This window comes from Mus pahari, chromosome 10 (genome assembly GCF_900095145.1).
Source record: "Mus pahari chromosome 10, PAHARI_EIJ_v1.1, whole genome shotgun sequence".
In the NCBI taxonomy this organism is placed as follows: domain Eukaryota; kingdom Metazoa; phylum Chordata; class Mammalia; order Rodentia; family Muridae; genus Mus; species Mus pahari.
The window spans coordinates 93,964,589-93,981,480 of NC_034599.1; the positions used below are offsets into that span (position 1 = coordinate 93,964,589).

Below are 16,892 nucleotides of genomic sequence, written 5' to 3' on the forward strand. Positions count from 1 at the left end.
TCTTCAAATACACCAGAAGAGGCATCGGATCTCATTACAGATGGTTGTAAGCCACCCTGTGGTTGCTGGGAATTGAACCCAGGACCTCTGGAAGAGCAGTCAGTGCTCTTAACCGCTGAGCCATCTCTCCAGCCCGTATTTACAATTTCTTTCTTTNTTTTTTTTTTTTTTTTTTTGTTGTTGTTGTTGTAAAAGCATGAGATAGTTTAATGGCAGAGCTCCGGGCCAGCACGTACCTCACCTCACGCAGGAGGCAGAGGTGCTGACCATATTTACAATTTCTTGATGCCTTTTATGGTTTATAGTTTGTCTTTTTTAGCAGTGAGTAATGTTCTGTATTGTCTGATTATATCACAATTTATTTTTCCAGGTAGCTACTGAAGTACTTCTTTCTTGTTTGTTTGTTTGTTTTTGTTTTGATTTTTTTCAAGACAGGGTTTCTCTGTGTAGCCCTGGCTGTCCTCGAACTCACTCTGTAGACCAGGCTGACCTTGAACTCAGAAATCTGCCTGCCTCTGCCTCCCAAGTGCTGGGATTAAAGGCATGCGCCACCACTGCCTGGAGAAGTACATCTTGATTGTTGGCAAGTTTTAGCAATCATAAGTAACACTAATACTAACTTTTGTACTTACGATCATTAAGGAAATTGCTGTATAGTATTTTGTTTTCTGTGTGCCTTTATTCAGTTTTTGGTCAATTTGACACAAGCCAGTGTCATTTAAGAAGAAACTTCAATTGGGAAAGTGCCTCCATTAGTTTGGTCTGCAAGTCTGTGGGGACTTTTTTTTTCTTGGTTAGTGATTGATGTGTAAGAGCCCAGGTACCATTCCTGAAGAGGTCTTTGGGTGTATACGAAAACAAACTGGGGGTTAAAGAGATGGCTCAGTGCTTAAGAGCACTGGGTGCTCTTTCAGAAGACCTGGATTTAGTTCCCCACACACATTACAGCTCAAAACTGTCTGTAAGTCCAGTTCCCGCAGAAATCTACTTTAGTGGTGGTTGAGTTATGTAAATTGTTTCATGTCTCCTTTTTTACCACATCAGAAGACACTGAAGATGTATTCATGCTTTTATCCTTTTAGATTTTGTTCTATGCTTGAATCAATGAGCGATGGTCTTTTCATTTCAATGCATTATTTTTAATTAAATTCCTACCTTAACAGTCCATCTTTTTTCAGAGCTATTCTTCCATAGTTTATCATAACTTTTTTTATTAATGCTCACTGGAGGTAAAGTTTAGTGGAAGAATGCCTTGTGTTTGATCTTCAGTACTGACAGTACTGAAAGTCTTTGTTAGATCTAGTAACAAATCAAGTAAAAGAAATAAAAAGAGACAAAATAAGTCATATTGCTCAGTTTCCTAACATCATTTTTCTAACAAATATGTATTGCTGATGACAAATTCAGTAAAGTTGCTCAATTAAAAATCCCCATGTAACTCCTTAAGCTCTCAACTTTCTTACTCTCTAGCCCCCCTTCTCTCTTTTCTTTCCCCCACCTCCCCCATGTGGCCATGGTTGGTCCCTCTCTCTTTCTGCCTTCTCTCCTTCCCCCTGCCTTTCTACAGTAAAGCTCTAAAACCATTAAAAAAAAAAAATCCCCATGTAAAAATAGTAGAATTTCTCTGTATTAACAAGGAACTTCTGCAAAATCAAGGGAACAGTATTATTTCAAGTAACTGCAGAATACTTTTTAATCCATGGAAATGAATGATCTGTACATAGAGAACCCTTAAATAAAAGGAGAAAAATAAATGGAAAGACATATGTTTAGGGATTGGAAGTCTTGCTATTATTAAAGTGTTTATTTTTGTCTAAAGTAATCTAAAGTAATATAGACATTCATTATAATCCCTTCTAAAATGCCTACATCTAGCCGGCTTAGTGCAGTGCTCCTATACTCCTTTGTCTCAGATCTGTTCTTGGCAGCATTTTAAATAATAAATAAATTAACTAATTTTATGTGTGTGAATGTTTCCTTGCATATATGTCTGCACAATGTATGGGTGTGGTGTCCTTGGAGGCCAGAAGAGCGTGTCAGATATCCTCAAACTGGAGTTACAGTGAACTGCCTTATGGGTGCAGGGACTCAAACCCAGGTGTTGTTGAAGAGTATCCAGTGCTCTTAACCACTGAATCATCCCTCTACCTCTTCAGGAATTTTTTTTTTTTTTTTTTTTCAAGACAGGGTTTCTCTATATAGCCCTGGCTGTCCTGGAACTCACTTTGTAGACCAGGCTGGCCTCGAACTCAGAAATCCGCCTGCCTCTGCCTCCCGAGTGCTGGGATTAAAGGCCTGCGCCACCAGGCCCGGCTTATTAGTGAATCTTAATGGTATCAATTAACATAGATCCTAGCACATTGATTAAGTTGATTAAAAGATGGGGAGGTTCTATCATTAAAGATGTTTTATGTATGTGATTGAACTGATAAGTTAGGGTCTTGATGAATGCAAATTTTGTAGGAACTTTATTTGTTCTTTTAGTTGCTTTTCTCATTACTACAAAGAAATACCTCACAAGCAACATGAGGAGGAAAGGATTTATACTGACTCACTGTTTTAGGTGGTGTACAGTCTGTACTGACAGGGAAGGCATGGCTGTGACATGGTATATATCTCTCTGACTTAGGAAGCAGATAGAGGGGGAGGGGGAGTGGGAGTGGTACTGCTGCCTTAAAACTCTCATACCCTCTCTTCCATTATGACCCATTTCCATAAGTGTGAGACTCCTTCAATTAAAGATTCCATAACTTCTCAAAATGTTGTCACCAGCTTGGGAGTGATGCACAGCTAGCCTGTGAGGGACATTTTTGTAACTTTATCCTTGTTTGGCTATTAGCTACATATCAGTTTATCCTTACATTGCTTTCTGTTTTCATTTGGTGACCTTGGATTCATATATTACATTTTTAATTAATTAAATGGCAATTCTAGAAGTTTTATTTTCATAGGATTGGGAAAACTAAGAATTGTGTAATTATGTGCTTTTTATCACAGTTCTATTTTATGATTCTTTTTAATCACATTTCTATAAAATAGAAATGATTGGTAAATAATTTGGCTAAAATCTTCAGGTATATATTTATTTAAAATTTCTAGAAAAGTATATGATGTATTCCAGTCATTTTTGTGTTACCAACAAAAGCCATAATTTTAGCTGTTTTAAAGATGTTAAGTAGGATACTTAACATAAATATTATACCTTAATAGATAGAATTTTTTAGAGACTAAATTTATAAGTGTAGTTTGCCAATAGTTCAAAAGATATTTTCTTTTTTTGCTTTTTGCCATGTTAGGCAGCAAGACCAGGGCTGTGATGTGTTCTTGGCAAGTGTTCTGCTACTAAATTACACATAGTAGCTTTAGGATATTTTTTGTATTGTAATGCAGCTCACATTGTGAGTAAAATCACTGCCCGTGAGACTTAAGATTAAAAAAAAATTAATCCAAAACTCTTATAATTTTTATTACTATAGACTAACTTGGTTTTTCGAGACAGGGTTTCTCTGTATAGCCCTGGCTGTCCTGCAAATCACTCTGTAGACCAGGCTGACCTAGGACTCAGAAATTGGCCTGCCTCTGCCTCCCAAGTGCTGTGTGATTAAAGGCTTAAGCCACCACTGCCCAGCAACTTTCTTTTTTTAAATTGGATATTTTATTTGTTTACATTTCAAATGTTATCCTCTTTCCTGGTTTCCCCTTCTGCAAACACCCTATCCCATCCCCCCTTACCCTGCTTCTATGAGGGTGCTCCCCCACCCACCCACCTACTTACTTACTACTGCCTCACTACCCTAGCATTCCTCTACACTGGGGCATCAAGCCTTCAGAGGACCAAGGGCGTCCCCTCTCATTGATGCCAGATAAGGCCCCTTCAGCTCCTTCAGTTCTTCTCCTATCTCCTTCATTGGGGTCCCTATCTTCAGTCAGATGGTTAGCTGTGAGCATCTGCATCTGTATTGGTCAGAATCTGGCATAGCCTTTCAGGAGACAGGTTTTATGTCTGCATGTGGGATGGATTTCCAGATGGGGCAGTCTCTGAATGGGCATTCCTTCAGTCTCTATTCCATTCTATGTTCCTGTATTTCCTTTAGACAGGAGCGATTCTGGGCTAAAATTTTGGAGATGGGTGGGTGGTCCCATTCCTCAACCGGGGGGGGGGGCATGCCTAACCTTTGGATATGGTCTCCCTCACCCTTTTGGGGTATTTCAGCAAATTCATCCTCAAGGGGACCTGAGAGGCTCTTGCTTTCTTGGCATTTGGGATTTTCTGGTTGCTACCCCCAGTTCCTCATCCCCCATTGCTACACACCTCTGTTCAATTTCCTGACCCTCTGTACATCCTCCATCTCCTCCCATACCTGATTCTGCCCCTCTTTCCCACTTCCCCTCCTCTCTTCCTCTCAAGTCCCTCCCACTCTCTACTTTCTTTGATTATATTGTTCCCCCTTCTAAGTAGGACTGAAACATCCATCATTCTTTGGTCTTCCTTCCTCTTGAGCTTCATGTGGTCTGGGAGATGTATCTTGGGTATTCCATGCTCTTTGCCTAATACCCACTTATCAGTGAGCACATACCATGTGTGTTCTTTTGTGACTGAGTTACCTCACTCAGGATGTTTTCTAGATCCATCCATTTGTCTGCAAATTTCATGATTTTTGAACTTTAATTTTTTAAGTCTTGAAGCCTTATGTTCAAGCAGATTTTGTAGAAAAATAATAGTTTTTCTAGTTAATCAAAGCTTCAGTACTTTTTAACTACTTTTTACTAGCTTACACAGTCTGTCTGGGAACTAACGATGCAGAGCTCTAGAACTTTCTATTAGAAGCATTAGTTGTAAGGGTGTGCCATCTCAGGTCTCACATACTCATTTGGAGTTTGAATTTGAGGCCAGCCTGGGAATGCAGAAAATTTGAATTTTAAACTGACAGACAGACTCTGATAGTTGTTAATTTTCTCCTTTTCAATTTTTCTCCTTTGGTTTGTGCTCATAAATGTATTCATGTATGTCTGAACACTTGTGTGCTGGTGTATTTGTCTGTGTGTGGAGACTACAAGTTGGTATTGGATATATTCCTCAGTTGCTCTCTACCTTATTATTATTTATTTATTTATTTATTTATTTATTTATTTATTTATTTATTTATGGTTTTTCGAGACAGGGTTTCTCTGTGTAGTCCTGGTTGTCCTGGAGCTCACTTTGTAGACCAGGCTGGCCTCGAACTCAGAAATCCACCTGCCTCTGCCTCCCGAGTGCTGGGATTAAAGGCATGAGCTACCACGCCCGGCTATTATTATTATTTTGCTGGAGTTAACTAATTCACCTGGTTGGGTTCTTCCTCTGTAGTGCTAGGGATTATAGGCAATACCTTGCTATTTACATGGGCAATAGAGAGCTGAACTAAGGCACTTTACCAGCTGAGAATCTTCCCTATCATTAAATTTCTTTAATGACTACAGAATATCTGTGACAGCCATGGAAGAGTTCTGTTTAAATGTCCCTTGAAAAACCTGTACCTTAAGGACAGCTTTAATTGAGACTCCAGGTACAGTAGCCCTTCAGATTTGCTGCATTATTCAGTCCAAGCCATGTATTCCCTGCGTAGCTTCTTTTTCACTTATGGAGCATAACATTAGCCATTTCTGCTTAACGTGGGACTTCTCTTTGGGCAGTCCAGAATGAGTTCCCTCTAAGACTGGTAGTTGAGGACTGTACTAGTTTAAGGCTGTTCTTACTTAATTCTCCCTTTTTATTGCTGTACTTTTTATAGCTGACTGGCCTATGTTGCAGCCTTATGGGTTTTTTTGTTGTTGTTGTTTATTCTCTTGTTGCTTTTCTTCTCATTCTTCCATAAACACTTCTCATGATCTATCTTTTACATACATAGCTTCTGTCTTGATTCTGCTTCCCAGACATCATGAATCAACACACATATTTTTTAAAAATTAAAAATTTTAAGTTCTATAGTCAACATGTTTTTAAAAAGAGCATAGAAATGTATAAAACAAGGACAGTAATCACCCCTTCTCTAAGACTACTGAAAAGCTATTTAGAAATCCTTATTAGTAAATGTTTGTCATTATTTCACCTATGTCCTAATTTTGAGCCTTTTAGGTAGTGTCTATTCTGTAAGTGCTGAAATATAGGGAATTAGTACATTTAACATTCTTTAACTGTTCCCTCATCTTGTCATGTGTTCACATTAGTTATCTTTTTGATTCTGTGAAGGCTTATGTTTATAATTAGTTATATATTATATAATTATGTATAATTTATACTATGCTTTGAATAATTATTTGAAAAATCAGTAATTGCTATTTACTATAATTGTATAAATATAAATAAGCCCAGAACCAAGTAATTTGTTGAAACTTTGTAGAAGGAATGTAGTGCCTTTTGTTCTAGGTCTGTCAGGGAAATTGTCTTTTTCTAGGTGTTCAGCTTTCTGTACTCTGTGCTATTACTCCTGTTGTCTTATCAGTGCTTAAGAGCATAAGCTATATTTAGGTTTGAGTGCCAGCAGCAACAGTTACTGACAGTGAGCTGGGCATGGTATTAAATGCCCGTAATCCCATTACTTGAATAGTGGAGGGAGGAGGTTTTAGAGTTCAAGACTACTCTTTTCCCTATAGTTAGTTCCAGGACCCATTTTATATGAAATGTGTTTGGATGACAGAACTTCTTAGCCCTATGGTAAGCAACATTGGCACCTTTATTTTTTGTCCCTGCTGCTGTAACTTTGTATGTACTGAATCACATTGGCAGGAAATTTTAAGACAAGCAAGGAAACACAAGAAAAAGAAAAGACTCCCAATATAAATGACAAAACTCAATTACTGGTCATGCAATCTTAGGGAAATTAAAATGTTTAATTTTTGTGACTCATTTGTTTTTATGTTAGGTTTTATAAATACTGTAAAATGTCCATTTATGCTAGGTAATGATGGCGCAGGACTTTCATCCCAGCACTTGGGAGGCACAGGACTTTTATTCCAGCACCTGGGAGTCAAAGGCAGGTCTTGATTTCAAGGTCAGCCTGGTTTACAGAGTGAGTTCTAGGATAGGACTACACAGAAACCCTGTCTTGAGGAGTGTGTTTGGTACAGAACAGAACTGTCAACTTATGTCTCGTCTTGTCCATTGATCTTTTCTTAGCATCTAGGAAGGTCTAAAAGGAGTTAGCTTCTTTTGGAGGCTCTAGAGATATCAGATTCCTTAACCACTCAGATTGTTGGCAGAAATGATTTCTGTTTGCTTATATATTCCCGAGGTTCTCTTTCCTTGTTGGATGTTGGTTGGGGAAAAGCAATATTGCTCAATTCCTAAGGCCACCTGCTGCTTTCATTTATGGCTCCTTTCATCTCGGAGCAATAAAGGGTAAGAAGGTTCCTCTAAAGCTTCAAGTTTTTCATGTGCTTTTCCTCCTGCATCTCTTTGATTTATTTGCTTATTTCCTTTTCTCTTCAGGGCCAATGTGATTGATTATATTGGTTACAAAGATAATTTTCTTATTTTGATGTCTGTTGATCTTTTGCCATGTACTTTAATACATAACATAGTAGCACAGAGGGCAAAAGATAAAGTGCCAAGTGCATCCTGAGAGGTTCTGAGATCTCTGTTTCATAGACAACATGAGTCTACCTTGTCCCAAGGTCCCTGTAGTTCTTATGACAACCCAAAGTCTCATCTGAATTACCTAAGTCAGAAGTCCTAAATCTTAAAGATTTAAGTGAAATATGGGTGATGTTCATTTAAGTATGAACCTGTGGAACAAGGAAAACAAGGTAACTTTTCCCAAAATACAGATCAGGGACAGATACAGACATGGTTCAAAAAGGAAGGGCAAAAGGAATCATTAGTTCTAAGTAGTTTAGGAATCCAGCTGGAGAAACTCTACAAATTCTGTGACTTAGGAGTAATCCTTTGTGATTTGCAGCTTTCCTCTAAATTCTTTTAACTATTTGCATGTTCTAAAGTATGGGCGATAGTATTTGCTTCTTAGGATTGTTGGGACAATCAAGTGTTAAGGCATATAAGACAAATTAGTAAGACCATGTTTGACAGATAGTAAGCATTAAATAGCTTTATTGTTAGTATCATTATTCATAACACCTGTCTGCCTATCTGTCTACATACATTTCTCTGTATCTACTTTTACAAGAGAAATATCAGCCATTTTATTTTCTTGTGTAGTTTTTATGTAGTCTTTATTTATAGGTAGTTTCTACTTTTGGGGGGATTTGTGTTTAGCGTTTTTGTTTATTTGTTTGTTTGTTTGTTTTACCTTTGTGTAACTAAATATTATTTTGCTCTTTCAAAACCAGTCCAGGAAATTGGCATGCTAACCAAGTCTCAGTCAAAGGAAGAAATGAAAGTGTGATATAGAGCAGTGGTTGTTAGTTTGCTAGTGTTAGGTTATAGATTAGAAGCCATGTTTATTCACATTCACATAAGCTTCATGGATAATAGCTAAGGATAAAGAATATAAAGTCAGACTGACTTCAAACAACTGAGATGTTAGGTAAGTTTCTTTTCTGTTCCCCAGTTTTGCCACCAATAGAATGGAGATGGTAGTATGTATACTTATGCCGTTGGGATATGCCAATTAATGTGTGTAATTTGGTAGGGATCAAAAGATAATAAATAATATTAATACTGTTTTAGGTTTTGAGTTCAGTGTTTGCTCATATTCCAAATTTATGTAAATTCAGAGTATAGAAAGATGAAATAGAAGGGAAGTTTTTATACTGAGAGACCCCTTTCCCCACCACTGTTTTTTACAATTTAGAGTCAGAATAACCTTTGAGACAGGAATTTTCAAGGACATTAATACACAGTTCATTAATATACTTCAATAAATGGGCCTTTTCAGGTTGTTAGAAGATGCTGGGAACCAAACTAGGCTTTTCTATAGTAGTTTATTGCTAGATTTCTTTCTTAACAGTTTACTTATATAAAAGTTTTTTTATTATGGGTGCTTTCTGGATCTGTCTGATGTATAAATAATGACATGAGACTTCTGTTATAGTTCATAGCTTAGGCTTTTTGTTGGGGCCGTCTTCCAGATACCATTTTAACTTTGTCCAACTCTTCTAGCCAATGACCCAACATGTAGTACCTTTGTGCTCCAGGGTGGTCTGTGTCTATCTCCTCCATGTTCTCCTCTGAATTTAAGTCTACTTTATTCTGACTTAAATGATCCTCTAATTTCTGTTGTATCAATTACAACCTAGCATTCCATCTCTCTGTCCTCTTACTGGAAGTTCAGCCCTCCTCCTTCTTGCCTCAGCTATTGGCTGTTAATTCTTTATTATAACCAGTCAGTTATGAGACAACCTTTGATACATTCCTAGATTTCCTTTATGCAAGTGAGGATGGACTAATGTTAACAAAATAGAGAACTGGCTATTGTCCATAGAAATGACAGTGATGAGAATCTTGCCAGCACTGAGCTCTTTGATGGTACTGAGTGAACAATTAAAAATAGAGACACACCTTCATACAATTTGAGGAAGGTTACCCCAACAGTTTCTCTTTGTCATCTTCATTATACCCTGCTCCTAAACTTCTGCTTTAGTAATTGCAGTAGTCTCTAGCTGTTAATCCATTCTTTGAAGTTTTTGAGAATTTAAAGTTATAATAAATGTATGTAAATAGAATCTTCTGTCACATTTAAGTTTCTGGAGCCTGTTAATAAAATGTTCTTTATCTAAATTATCCTGTTGGTAACACCTCCCGTAATATGGTGAACAGCATCATGAATTTATGCAGTCTGTTTACTTGAACTATAGAAAAATTGCTTTTTGAGACTAAGTTTTTAAATTGTGGACATTCACAAACTATTTCATTGGTGCTGTTTTGCAAAGAACAGGTTATGTTTTGGATGTTTCATATCCCTAGCATTGCAAAAATTACTCAAAGAGTAAAGTTTTTTTTGTCACAGAGCTGAATAGTGACTGCTGATAAATCCTAGCTAGCAGTACATTTTTTAATCAGGAATTTATGGGAAGAGATCTCAATTATCAATGAATTACAAAAAGATTTTTTTTTTTATTTTTAAAATAGTGCAATGTCTTTTGGTATTCACATTGACCAAATATTGAAAAATATTTTGGTAAACCACATTTAGGCCAACTTTTTCATTACTATGGCTTCATGACAGTTTCATAGTATATTGCAGCATATGTTCATTCATTATCCTTGATGTTTCATTGCTAAAAATAGTCCTGGCTATTATTCCTTATATCAGTTTTGTTCTTTAAAAAGCATAGTGTTCAGCTGTCACATCTTATTAATTATAGACTTCATTTTGAAACATAAATCACAATAGAATTTTAGGTCAAGTGTATCAAATGTCCCTTTTGTTAAGAGATTGTTGCCTTTTTAAGGTAGTTTCTCTTTCATTTGGATAATGTGCTGTGTTGAGCTTTGGTTGTTAATTGATAGATGTGGTATCCTCTCTGTGAGAGCTTTTAAAATGCATAACACGTATTTCAGAAAGCAGCTGTTGCTATGGCAACTCTCGGGTCACTTGCAGCTCAGCTTACATGATTGGCTGTTAATGGAGCCTAATATGCTTGAGAAGAGAATTGAGCAAATGAAAGAGGGTTTGAAGGAATCCTCTTAAACCTTTTGAAGTTTAACAAAATAGCAATCAAAAATTTAACACTTATATTACTGTTACTCAGTTTTATATGAGTGATTTTATGAGTAATGACAAGTTCTGAAAAATAATTTTTATAAACTGTTAAGAATGTTGGAATCTTGTTACTATTTTCCCTCATGTACTGTTGTTTAAAGAAACACAGCTGTCAGTTATGTTCTGCACTCTACACTTGAACCTCAGAGGAGTTAATTGAATTGAGGCATGAGAAGGTTGTTAATTGTATGGGTCCAGAACAAGTAGTAAAACCAGGAATAGTGTCTACATTTAGTGTAGTTATATGAATTAGGTTAGAGTCACTTTTTATTCGGATTCTTAACCTGCCTCCTTTATGGGCGTGTTTGAATGGTATAGGAAGAGATGGTGCAGTGTACTTTGGATTTTGAGGTTGACACAGTAATCACAATTAAGCATAAGAATTTCTAGAAATCCTGTCAAGCTGGCTCAGTGGGCAAAAGTTCTTGCCACCAAAACTGATAACCTGAATTCAATCCCCGAGACCACCATGGTGGAAGAATAGACCTTATTCCTACAAGTTGTTCTGTAACCCCCTCCAAGTGCATCATGGCATGGGAGTGTGTGCACTTGCACCCCCCTCCCCAGATGTAGTGAACAGTTTAAAAAGAACTGGCATAATAAAAATGAACCATGTAGAATGGCACCAGTCATGTAGAATGTCAGCCTTGTTAAATGACAGTTTTCATCTGTGTCCACCTACTATCACTTCTACAACTATGGTATTAATAATAGAGTGTCTTTGTTTTAGCAATTAGATAATAGTATATGTAATTAAAATTAGGTTGTAATTCAGGTGATGTTTGGAGAATAATAAAATCTCTTCAGAAATTATTTTATTTTGTAAAAGTGATTTGGTGGCCTAGGGCAGAAGGTATTGGAAATAGAACTAAAATATGGGACTTATTATATCTGTTTCTGCCTCTAGAGCTTTAAAAAATTGATTGTACATATAGTCCCAGACATTGAGAGACAAAGTCAGGAGGATTGTGAGCTTGAGGCAAGTCTGAGCTACATAAGACCCTGGGCTTGGGAATGTAATGCACTCAATGGTAGAATATGTCTAAAATGAACAAGACCTTGTGGCTTCCCCAGAATAAAAAACAAACAAAAGATTATGGTGTAGTGCGTAAACTGATTCATCAGATTTTACTGTGCTAGTATATTTTGTTACTTGATTTTTGACTTTGTTGTCAGAAATAGCAATAATTACCTTTGATTTATTAAAGAGATATTTAGAAATATTTAATCATTTTGTTTTAAAATGGTACTGTTCAAATAATTAAGTGATTCTACATCCTGTTCTACTGAGACAATAATAGAAGTACTAGATTATGTTGTTACTTGATAAAATTACCAGTCCTCTTTGACATTAGGAAAAATAAAGTTCAAGAAGTTAACATTAGTCTTAGAGTGCTACTATTAGTGACATTTTAAAAGTTTATTCTCTCTATATATGATTATACATAAAGTAAGTAGATCATTCTTTATATGTGCACTTGTAATTTTTCCTCTATAGGCATTTCAACTTTAATTTTTCATTAATATTTTTTGACTTAATTTAGATTTCTTTTTAGTATACAAAGTAACAGTCTTTTAAAAAGATTTATTCATAAGTAAGCAATTAATTTGTTTTCCAAGACAAGGTTTATTTGTGCAACCTTGACTGTCCTGGAACTCACACTGTAGACCAGGCTGGCCTTGAACTCACATCTGTCTTTCTCTGGGATTAAAGGCATGCACCACAGCTGCTCAGTTTGATTTTACTTTTGAAGTATGTGAGTGCAGTAGAGGTACTAAAGGAGCCTATAAAGGCCATTTGATCCTCTGGAGTTTGAGTAGTCGTGAGCTGCCTGATGTGGGTTTTGGGAACTGAACTCCAGTCTTCTTTAAGTAGTACACTGTAAGAACGTTATATATACTTAACTATTAAGCTGTCTCTAGTCACACTTTTTTTTTACAGTATTTTCAAACTTATTAGACCTTCATTCACCCTCTGATCCTCTACTCATTCTTTTCCCCTGAAATTTTCAATGGCATATAAAAATTTAAAAACCTGTCCAGCCCCAGCATTTTCAGATGGCTCAGTGGTCAAGAGTACTGGATGTTCTTTTAGAGGGACTCGATTTGAATCCTTGTAGTTCACACTGTCTGTAATCCCAGTTCCAGGGTACCCACTGCTCTGCTGCCTGTTGTGACTACCTAGCATGTGAGACATCTATGCAGGCAAAGCACTCATATACATTAAAAAAATAAAATAAAATAAAATAAAATAAAATAATTTTCAGTAGTAATTTCTGTTTAGTTATTAGATATTAAGTTGTTTACTATCTTAATATAAAATGTTCACTATAGGTGAATGTTTTATTTATGGTTTCTATTGTTGTGATAAAATTCCATGACAATAAACATTTTGGTCATTGCTGAGGGAAATCAGGGCAGGAACCTGCAGATAGGAAATTGATACAGAAGCCAAAGAAGCAACAGGGGGCAGTGGTGGCACACGCCTTTAATCCCAGCACTTGAGAGGCAGAGGCAGGCAGATTTCTGAGTTTGAGACTAGCCTGGTCTACAGAGTGAGTTCCAGGACATCCAGGGCTATATAGAGAAACCCTGTCTCGAAAAACAAATAAATAAACAAACAAGCACACAAACAAACAAATGAAGCCAAAGAGGTATGCTACTTACTGACTTGCTCTCAAGTAACTTGTAAAGCCTTTACACCCAGGGCTTCTACCTGTCCAGGGGGTTGCATCACCCACAATGGAGAAGGCCTTTTTATATCAATAACAAATTGAAAGACTTGCCTACAGGCAGTTTCTAAATAGGCTTCCCCTCACCTCCCACTTGAGAGTCCCTCTTCCCAAATAACTCTAAACTTGTGTCAAGTTGATAAAAAACTAGCCAGGAGAGTGAAAAAAATTTAATTGTAAATATATATATGTCTGCTCATGGGTTTATCTTTGATTACCTTTATTGCTTTCTTTAATTTTCTTGCTGTATGTCCACATCTAAATAGATTAATATCTGTGTAGTCCTTTTGGTGTTGCTCATATTTATATGCTTTTAGGGCTAACCACTTGATATTGGATAATTTGAGGTTAATTCCTGGGGAAGACTCATTTTCCCACTCTCAGCAATCATTAATTGCTTGTAGCTTTTCATATAGGGAAGGTTGTGAGATGTCCCTCATCCTTGTCAGCATGCCAACTAGTGTTGTCCACACACACACACACACACACAGAGAGAGAGAGAGAGAGAGAGAGAGAGAGAGAGAGAGAGAGAGAGAGAGAGAGAGACAAACTATCTCACAGCAGATATTCTGGTACTCTACCTCTTACAGTCTTTTCACTCCCACTTCTGCAATATTCCCTAGGCCTTAGATATAGGGCTCTGTTGTAGGGTATCAATGGGGCCTAGAAACCCTATGGTCTGTTATTTTCTGTGTTTTGACTAGTTCTGGCTTCCTATAATGGTTTCTTCTACTGCAAAAGAAGCATCTTTGTTGTAGGTTGAAGGCCACACCCATCTGTGGATGATACAGAGATTATACTGGTTTGGGAAAGTGGTTGTAATAGGTTTTTCTCTAGGTTCTATGGCCTCACTAGTCATGGATAGTTTGCTAGGTCAACCTGTGGGTCATGACACTTTTGAGGTTGCGTGTCAGATATCATGCATATCAGATATTTGCATAATGACTCATAACGGTAGCAGAATTATAGTTATGAAGTAGCAATGAAATAGTTTTATGGTGTTTGGTGTCATCACAACATGAAGAACTGTATTAAAGGGTTGCAGCGTAAGGAAGGTTGAGAAAGACTGGTTTAGAATATCAAGCAGAAATTCCTTCCTGTTGAATGGGCCTTACATCTAATTAGACAGCTGTTATCACTAAGCTAAAAGTGTCATAGTTTCACCTTTGTGGATATCATGTTTTGCTGGTCTTTGTGGCTTCTGGGTGTCACAGCTAAGAAGGACTATTGATTGCTTTTTCCCTTGGTACCTTGGCTAGAACCTTCTGTACTATGAAAGGTAGTTTTTATGGAGAAGACTTTGGATTAAGATCCAGCTTGGATCCTCCAAGTCCTGTGTCTTCAGCAGCAGTAACTTACCTTAAAATTCTGGGAGAAAACCAAGGGCAACAGCAACAGAATATTTTTGGGAGGCTTCCTTGGCATCCTTGGAGCAGCGACGTTAAAGGAGGTTTCTTGGTACTGGGAATTTTGCTAGGTAACCTGAGGCTCTTGGAAGGAACTTTATTACCCCCAAGTGATGTGATTTCATTTGATAAGTAAATATGTAATATATACATGCATGTATGCATATTAACACATACACATATTAGATGTAATTTTAGGTTAACAAAACATGATTCCCTGTGATTTTTTTTTTTCAGTAATGCTCTTGCCTCTGTTGCTCTCCCTCCCACCTTCCTCATTGAGAGCCTCCCTCCCCCATTTCCTCCTTCAGAGTACCTGTATTTGCTACTTCTCTCTCCAGAGCTCTAACCCCTGTCTCAGCATACTTCCTCAGTTAATAAAAGTCATTTACTAATTTTGAAAATTATTGGTAGGAACCACAAATAAGAGCACACGGTATTTTATTTCTTTCTAATCTTGGGGTACTCATCAATATATTTTCTGGTTCTACCCACTTACGTGCAAATTTCATGATTTCAGTTTTCTTTACGGCTGAGTACTATGTCATTATATCTACCACATTTTAATTATTCCTTTGTCTATTGAATAACATTTAGTTTTTTCCCATTTCCTAGCTATTATGAATAGAAGAGTTATGAACATGGCTGAGCTAAGTATCTGTAGCATAGGTTGTCAAGCCCTTTCAGCATCTGCACAGTAGTGGTATAGATGGGACATAAAGTAGATTTTGTTTTAAATTTTTGAGATTTCCCCACACTGATTTCTACTGTGGCTGTACCAGTTTGTTTGCAAATCCCCCCAACAGTAAATGAGGATTACCTTTTCCCTTCATCCTTGATGGCATTTGTCAACAGTTGTTTTCTTGATCTTAGCTATTTTGACTCGGATAAAATGGAAAATTTAAATTAGTAGTAATTAGAAATTCCCTGGTTGATTGGAGTGGAATATTATTTAGATAATGGGTTTATCTGATTTATAGTGTCATTCATTTTTATTTATTTATTTTTTGGTCTGGATAACTATAGAAGAAAATGGGTTAGTGAAATTACTCTTACTAAGTTGCACATCTTTAATTCTTGTAGTATGCTTTTTAATATTGAGCTTGTCAGAGTTTGATGTGTGTTTTAGATTATAATGTTTTCTTTATTAATTACAGTAAAGGCCTTTATAAAGTGTTTCTGTAGGTTCTGAATGTGTATGTAACATTTCAGCAATGTTACTGTCTTGACAGATTACATTCAGGTCTGTGTAGACTTAAAGAATTTGTTCATACTACGTATGTAATATTTGTTTGTTGTGGTAAATACATATAATTAACTAAAGCAAGATAAAAAGATTAAAAGAATTTCACCATTTAGAAATAGTCAAATCTGTTTTAAATTAAATTTTATTTATTATTTGGTAGCATATGCTCTTGCCATTTTGTGTGTGTGTGTGTCTATAAAAGGACAGTGGAAGTTATTAGTTCTCTTCTTTACTATATAGGTCCCAGGAATCAAACTGAGGTTACTTGGTGACAATTTTCTTTACTTGCTTAACCATCTTGTCAGTTTAAGTTGTATCAACCTTTAAAAATGTATTTAATTTTAGAGTGTGCTTGATGTTGTGTTCCTTTAGTCTCAGCATTTGTGAGGCAGAGAAGCCATCTAGGGCAATACAGTAAGACCCTACTTCAAAAGAAAAATAAAATCCAAAAACATTTTGTGTATGCAGGTATGCGCCATGGCAGGATAGAGGAATCAGATCATCTGAGTTGGAGTTATAGGTAGTTGTGAACCACCCAATGTAGATGCTGGGAGTTAAACTCAGGTCTTTTGGAAAAACCAATATGTACTCTTAACTGCTGAAGCATCTGTTTAGTCCCAGTTGTATTAGGTTATTTTTTTTTTTAAAGATTTATTTATTTATTATATGTAAGTACACTGTAGCTGTCTTTAGACACTCCAGAAGAGGGCATCAGATCTTGTTACGGATGGTTATGAGCCACCATGTGGTTGCTGGGATCTGAACTCAGGACCTTCGGAAGAGCAGTCGGGTGCTCTTACCTACTGAG

General features: G+C 36.7%; 1 protein-coding gene across 6 annotated transcripts in view; it reads left to right on the top strand.

Moving 5' to 3' along the window:
• Stag1 (stromal antigen 1) overlaps positions 1–16,892 on the top strand; it is a 305,967-nt gene that overhangs the window by 34,827 nt on the left and 254,248 nt on the right. Inside the window, exon 1 of one of the 6 annotated variants that reach the window (XM_029543702.1) lies at positions 7,102–7,378. The exons of the other annotated variants lie outside the window; for them this stretch is intronic. The gene's annotated coding sequence lies outside the window, so the exon portion shown is untranslated. Of the gene's footprint in view, positions 1–7,101; positions 7,379–16,892 lie in introns of those variants that run through there. 6 annotated transcript variants of the gene reach the window in all.